This window comes from Hydra vulgaris, chromosome 09 (assembly GCF_038396675.1).
Source record: "Hydra vulgaris chromosome 09, alternate assembly HydraT2T_AEP".
Lineage (NCBI taxonomy): Eukaryota > Metazoa > Cnidaria > Hydrozoa > Anthoathecata > Hydridae > Hydra > Hydra vulgaris.
The window spans coordinates 10,749,281-10,757,500 of NC_088928.1; the positions used below are offsets into that span (position 1 = coordinate 10,749,281).

The 8,220-nt window shown below is 29.1% G+C and overlaps 1 protein-coding gene across 4 annotated transcripts in view; it reads left to right on the forward strand.

The window, feature by feature from the left end:
• Nucleotides 1-7,584: 7,584 nt before the first annotated feature.
• LOC101238367 (uncharacterized) overlaps nucleotides 7,585-8,220 on the forward strand; it is an 81,454-nt gene continuing 80,818 nt past the window's right edge. For 3 of the 4 annotated variants that reach the window (XR_010640637.1, XM_065804699.1, XM_065804701.1), the window contains exon 1: nucleotides 7,588-7,706. The gene's annotated coding sequence lies outside the window, so the exon portion shown is untranslated. Of the gene's footprint in view, nucleotides 7,707-8,220 lie in introns of all 4 variants that reach the window. The other variant, XM_065804700.1, reaches the window with a different exon arrangement.

Sequence of the window (8,220 nt, forward strand, 5' to 3'; positions counted from 1 at the left end):
CTGTAGAACAGACCAATTCGATAGGGAATGTGCATCCACTAAAACAATACTAAGAAGTTTCGTATATGCAAGCAATGACATAGTAATAGCAGTAGATGTTTCAAAAGCAATAAAATATGGTTATGGCGTCAAAAAGGGTGTGGTTAGTGTAGCAAAAATTGAGAATGTTTATTGTAAATTGAGAAAGATCTGAACAATCTTCTGTTTTAGATAAAGTAAAAAAAAGTTTATACTGAAAAGTTCAAAACAGCTTTGCAAGTTCATTCTAATTCTCCAACTGCATCAGTAAAGATCACGCCTACCTCCGATAAACAACATATACTCTCAAAAGCTCCATAAATTAGGTTGGGCATTGCCAATAAGAAAAAATTTTCGTTTTTCCATTAGACTGAATAAACTTCTTTATGAATACTTCATAAATGGAGAAAATACAGGAAATAAGATGTCACCAGCAGATGTAAACACAGTGATAAGAAAATATCTTACAGCTAATGAGTTTGTTTCAAGCCAGGAAGTAAGATCTTTGTTCTCTAGATGGAGAAGGCTATTATTGAATTGGAAAATTGACTGCTCCGACTAATGAAGAAGACAATAACAATGTAGTTGAAAATGAAGAAACCGAGAAATATCAAGAAGAAATACATAAACTTGCAACCAAACTTTCTTTTATATGGTTGAAAGATAATTGAGTGGTATTTGTTCACAAAAACCAATCGTATTCAGTTGTTGCAGAGGTATTTTGTGTATATTGTTAAACAAAAAACTTTTTTTTGGTTTAACAATATATACAAAATTTTCACATTATTTTAAAACATATACAAGATTTTGCATTTTTTTACATTTTTTAAAATATATGCACGATTTTGCGGCTAAGCCTTTACTTCCCCGTAGGTGTTTTTATACTTTTAGGTACTTAACTCGGTAAAGATTTATAATAACAAAAAATAATTATAGGATATTTGCGGCTTCAAATGAAAACGAAGATCATTTGCGGCTTCAAATGAAAACAAAATTATCATTTTTTGCATATTTTGAAGCATGATATATATATATTTTTTCACCTTCCCAAGGCCTAGAAGGCCACTACAGACGAGGAGGCTGCTTAATTGTGGTTAGAACCCTTTCTCAACTCTACAAGCCCGAAACACGAACCCTGACGAACAAGGCCGCTGCGCGGATAAACAAGTTGAGCGCGGTACTACCAGGGACGTGGTGGGGATCGAACTCGGATCGAATTTAGTCAAGGAAAAAAATTTTCTTTACCAATTTTATTAATTTTTGGCCTGAACTAGCCAATAAACAATAATCAAGTTAAATACTCATTGTAAAGTACTTACTTTGTTGTTTTTTTCGAGTTTAAACATGCCTTCAACACCATTTGGTCAATATTTCGAAAAATTTAGTCAAACTTTGACATCTAATATCTAGAGAACCAATAATTATATTTTTTGAAAAAATTTTGCAATAGGGCTTCTAGTTCAAATAGCAACAACATATTAAAAAATTAGCAATTTTGAAAGAGGTCACTCTAAAAATTTGGATTTTTTGGCTGATTCTTACAGAAAGTTGCTCTTAAGCTTATCTGCTTCTTTTAATCTTGAGCTTTATTTGTTATTTAAAAAATATTATGTTATTTTCTTCAAACACAAACAAAATTTCTTCACAGGAAATTGGTTTTTTATTTTATTTTAAGTCTTTATTTATATAATTTTATTACTTGAATATCAAAGTAAAATCAAAGTAAAATATCAAAAATTTACCTTAACTGAAGTTTACTTTTATCTACAAAATTTAGTAAATTTATGTAGTGTAGTTGACTTTTTAGTGTTTAGATCTAGCATAAATTGTTTTGAAAGAAGATGATATAGACGATCCAACTGCCCAAGTCGATTTAGAAAGATTACAAGCGTTTACAAATGATTGTTTAAAAAGGTGGCTTCTTTACCGTAGTGATTCTCTTAAAGGTGTAGTAACGTTACGAGACTCTCAAGTTAAAAATTTTACAATATTTTCACAACGGAAAGAATTCAATTATTTGTGATCCAACTCTTGAGAAAAAATGGTTATCAAAAAAGGCATGTTTGATGGGTAAAAATCTAAAAATCTAAAATATAAAAACATTTCCTATGTTGCCTGAAAATTTAAAATGTGAGCTGTTAAATTTGAATTCCAAAAATGGATGGAGCAAGTGTCTAGAGGAATTTCTTGGGTTTTTAGCTGAGAAAATTAGTGCATATACTTTAAATGTAAATAGTAATTTTTTTCCTAAATCTACTGAAGTTAAAAAACATTTGTCTAGAGGAGAAATATTTCTTGAAGAACAATACATTGATCTATCAAAACAAAGTATTGATAGATCAATGTATTGTTCTTCAAGAAATCTATCAAAACAAACTATTTTGTGTATTCCCTCAGAACAATGCATTGAACTATTTTGTGTAAAAGGAGTATGTGCAGCTAGCATGAGAAAAGTTGACTTATGGATTTTTATTGCTATCAAAAAATCAGATGGATCAGTAAAGTATGCGTTTTGTGAATACCCAGCAGGAAAAACTAGAACTTGTTTACATGCATTTGTAATGATGAAACTTGTTGCAAAATGGGTATTAAAACTGAAAACTGTTCTTAATATTCAAGCCTATACATCAAGAACTTGTGCTTGGTCAATAACACAAAGTCATAAAAGATTTAATAAAACACCAATAAGTGACTTGAAAATTATACCACCACTAATAAAAAAAAACCTTTGTTGAAAAAAAAAGTATTTTCATTTGCCACAATCAAATTGTCATTGTATGATGTTAGAACTGATTAGAACAGAAAAAGTGATAATGAAAATAAAATAAATGAGCTTTACAAGAATCTTTCAAACAGTGATGTTAAAATGTATATGTTGAATGTTTTAAATAAATCAAATGAAGGAACAGTCAAACAAGCCTAGGAAGTGTCCCATTTGGGTCTGTATTAAACTATCAATGTGCTTTAGTTTCACCTAGTTACAATGTTTACTACAACTTACCTGAACCTTCAAAAATTTTAGACAGTGCTTAATACATTGAGTACCCTACATTCCCTTTCAATGAAACTGATGATTTAATAAAAATATTTTGTAATAAAAAAAATAAACATGTTAAAAAATATGAAGTTAGTAAAGGATATAGTAGTTCAAATTGAAAAGAAACAAGGGAACAGGATGGAAATTCAAAATGGTTTGATTACAGAAGGAGTCAATTCACTGCATCTTTATGTAATAAGTTAGAGAACAAATCTCCAAAAGGATTCAAAAGTTTGGCACACAAACTTGTTCATAATGAAAACAAAATTAATCTAAACAATGTTATTTATATAAACTTTCTTATGGTAAATATTATGAATCTATAGTATTAAAATATTATGAAAACTTTATGAAATCCTCTGGCTATAAACTAGATGTAGAACCATGTGATTTGGTAATTAATGAAAAAAATTTTGTTTTGGGTGCATCACCTGATAGGAAAGTAAGGTATGATAATGATTGTGAAATAATAGAAATTAAGTGCAATGAAGATTACAGTCGCCTAGATCCAAAAGATGTTTTGTAGCAAAAAATGCCTCTATAATATTTGATAAATCTAGTAGTAAAGATTTATTAAACAAAAAGCATAGTTATTATGATCAAACCCAAACGCAACTTGGATTAATAAAACAAATGTGGTGTGATTTTGCGTTCTACACTTCAAAAGGATTAGTTATTGATTGTATTACGTATGACAAAGTATATTGGGAGGCTCTAAGTAAAAGATTATTAGACTTTTACTTCAACTAATATGTCAGACAAAATAATTGAAAAAATCAATAACAATTGAATTATTGAAGACAAATATTTTATTGAAATTTGCAGAATCTATTGAACAGTATATGCATTTAAAAAATATCTATATCTATCTATCTATCTATCTATCTATCTATCTATCTATATATATATATATATATATATATATATATATATATATATATATATATATATATATATATATATATATATATATATATATATATATATAGCGCTATGATGTAACACTGATTTAGAGATTGATGGCGGATTTGAGATTTCACGAAATGGTGTTATATTCGCTAATTTCCATTGATCAGGGAAGTAACTGTTTTCTACGAGGTGGTTAAACTGGATATTGAGTCATGGGGAAATTTCTAAGCGAGCAGATTTGAGTAAAATTGGGGAGAGATCGTCCGATGATCCTGTCTTTAGTTTGCTGAGTTGTTTGAAAATGTTATTAATGATAAAAGTGGAGGTAGTAGGTAGGTCTGCTTGACGGTTGATGAAGAACGAGAGTTTAGGTTGTTTCTTATCGCTCCAAATATTTTGAAGATAAAATGAGTGATTTGTCTTTTATTGACAAGCCCGACTTCTCGCCAAAAATTCGTTTTATCGAAGGAGAAGCATCGGTTATAAATACGTTTTCTTTCGGTGATTAGTTTGGTGACTCGATTTGTAAATAATTTCCACTCTGCATTTAACATTGGGAAATTTATCCTTCATTGACTGAGGCATATTTTGTTTTATTTGAGTTAACGTTGGCCATATGCTAAGGCTTAAGCTTTATGCCATAAAGTTCAACCATGTTATAACTTTTACTTACAGTTCCTTCACATACTGAAAAAGGAAATGTTGAATCCCAATTATTATAATTTCTTCTTAATTGCACTAAAATTAATAAATATGCTTCTAATGGTAACAGAATTCGATTTCTCCTCCCATTTCCACTTTCTTGCGAATGCTTACTATTGTATAAGATAAGGTTTTCTCAATTTTCTCCAGGGTCAAGATATATAAAAACTACATCAAATGTTTTTCGATTCGGAAGTCCTGTGTAATGTTTTAATTCTTTTTCAAATGATAGAACATGCTCAACAAATTTATTTCCTTCATTAGGTATTGCTTCTTTTATTTTCTTATTTTCATTTTGCGACTGCTTCATTTTTAGTTTGCTCGAAAGGAGTGATTCTCTATTTGAGCTTTTACTTGTTTTGTTAACAACATCATTGTCAGACAAAACTATGCTTTTATGAGGAGATTGTCTCTAACCAGATGGTTTTCTTTCTTTTTCACTAGCTTTGAAATTATTCCAGCTATGAAGTAATGGTTTAGCACCTTTCCTTAAAGTGACTCTAGTACCTCCTAGCAGCTCCTAAAATGTCCCGCGATTTAAAATGAGAGTAACATAAATATGATGAGTTAATAACATTAAAACTATCTAAACCATTTTTACGCTTTATCAAGTTGCACCAAAGAGAAATTTTATTTTTTTCTTTCGGAAAATGAAAGAATTTAATGTCAGAAGCTTTTCATTCTCCAAATTTGATAATATAGATTCGATTGAAACAATTATAAGCAGCATATTGTTTGCCAGATGATTTTCTTATAGGTTTTTAATTAAAAGCTATTTGGTTTGTTTACAAACGGTACAACCTAAGCCTCGCTTTGGAATTATGCTGACGTTTATTTATGAAAAGGTCTATTGGAAGTCGTCAATTCAACAAGCGTAAGTAATTTCAAAAACAAATTAGACGTATATTTGAGGAGCCCATTAGCAAAACGCACCAAGTCCGAGCAAATTTATTTTGAAATATTGAAGGAAAACTGACCCACACGTATTTTGCGCTCAAAAAATAAATTTGTTGGTAAAAGTTACTTCAGTGTAGTGATACAAATAAAGCATGCGCATAGGAAAAAATGCAATTTAATAGGATCATGAAATAAACCTTATTTTGATAATTATTATTATTATTGTTTTGATAATTATTATTATATTATTTTGATTTCCATGAATTATCGAAAAAAGTAATAGTATAAAATAATGGGAACAAACAAAACACTATTGTAGAAGTTGTAGTTTTTTTATTAAAAATTTTGACGAAAGAAAATGCTGTACAATGAATAAGTTAAACATGATTACAAGCAGCATTTTTTCCAACAGGGGCGCCAAAAAGCATTTTTTGGTCTTTGAGGGAGCTAACTTCCAGACATGGAGTAAACTCCAAACATTTATATGTTTATACTTATGTCAAATAAGGATGCTTTGCAAAAAATTGCGATGATTGGAGCTTGGAAACAAAAAAGCCCAAAAATTTTGGCCCCCTCTGCCCCAAACATGAGAGCAACAAGTTGATGAAATATTTTTTGTACCATTTTCAACTAAACTTATATTCATCGATAAATTTTAAGTTTCATAGTACTATCTCTCAGCGTTCAAAAAGAATAACCATATAAAATTTGCAACCCCTTCAAATTGAGGAGGAGGGGGGTTAAGTTTTATATGGACATAATTTTTGAATGCTAAAATATTTTACTATAAAATTTAAAAAAGGCGCCCCTGTTCTCCAAGATAATTGCATATAATATCTTCCTCATCTTCTGGGTCTTTTTCTATAAAAGAGAAATAAACTATTAAATTCAATTAAACGACGGCTAAAATAAATCATCGTTTTAATCGCACGTGAATCAAGTACACATCCACCATTATTTTGGGGAAGGGGAGGGGGTGGTCTTAATAAGCGTGGATGGATGGGAAAAGTTTACAAAAATTAATCAAAGCCCCTCCCGTGTATTAGACACCTAAGAGTAGATATAAAAAATATATGGCTTGCGTTGATTAAAAGATTTATTACTTATAATTTAGAAATATATAATAAATACCACCTTTCTTTTTGTTTTTCTTTCCCTTAGTAAGATGGTTATTTGCTTTTTCTCAAACACCTATAAAACTTTCTCTCATTTCAGCCATTTTGTAATAAGTGATAAATTTTAAATTATTTGATGCCCCAAGAAAAAGTGCGCTAATAATAAGTATAAACAGACTTTTTATTAGTTGTTAAAAAAACATAACGTCACTTATCCGCTCATCTGGTTATCTTCTGATTTTAGTTCTATTATTTCGATTCTCAAAGGAATAAAAATTGTTACAATTGGTGTAAAAATTGTTATGAAATCGTTTTAGTTAAAGTTTTTGAAAAATCTTATCAACATATTTGTACATTTATTTGAATTAAAAGTATGTTTTAAAGCTTTAACCCAGTTTGGCTTAACATTTTGATATTTCCCGTACCTGTTTTTAGGACTAAAAGCCTTTTAAAGAACTAATATTTAAATAGGTGATAGATTTCAGTATATAGAATATAGAAATGGAATTAACTCAAAAAATTTTTTTTTGTGCTTTTCATTTAACATCAAAATTAACTTAAAAACTATTTTTGTTTAAATTTTTCGGATTGAATTGTTGTATATTGCCAAAAGCTGTCAAAGTGAGTTTTCAACTCACTCGCTGTTAATGCAGCTACAGTTTTAACTACTACTACTAATATCATTATTTTGACGAAAAACAGTTCATATAGTTCTAAGCTACAGAGCAGCTCCAAAGTTTTAACTTTAAAGAATAGATGGTTGCTGCATGTACAATAACAAAATATGTCCACGTTGCATGTACGGATACACAAATGACGATCAATGCATCATCATTACCTCCCGTAGCTAATATAAAATTGTCTTATAAATATTTATTTTCCTAAACCAAACAGATTTAAAAAAGCCAATTGAATACCAGTTGTTTACCACGTGACATTTCGGAATCAAAACAGTTCACGGTTTCTTGCAGCCATAAATTTTTTTCAGAAAAAAAACAAAAACAATCCTCCTTCTAAAATTGCTAAAGGTATATGTTTCCATCAATAGAATTTCCTAAAATTTTTAGTAAAGAAAGAAAAATAGTTCTTGTTAATATAAATAAAATAGATGGCTTTTGATTCATTGTGAAAAATCCAAATTTTTCACGATCAAAAAAGACTTTTTCTTACCAAATTTAACTTACGTAAAACGAAAGTTTAAGCATCCCTGCTTAATGTTTTGTTTTACATAAAAAAATTTATTAATACACATTTAACTGATTATATAGCCTAAAATTTAAATTTTTTTATTGCATTAAATAAAAAATTGTTTTTAAGTATAAATTTGTACCAGACCCAATCCTAATCTAAGTATTTTAGGCACAAATTGTTAATACGTGTTTAAAATATATTGATGGCCCTGAAAAAAAAAAAGAATTTAAGATAAAAAAAAACTTTTTTCATTATTTAAAAAAAATAAGGTTGTAAAGTTGTTGCTGTCGTTTATTGTTTCATTTTAATTTGCTTGAGCTCGATTTTTATCAGCTTGTTCTTCTTTGTCAT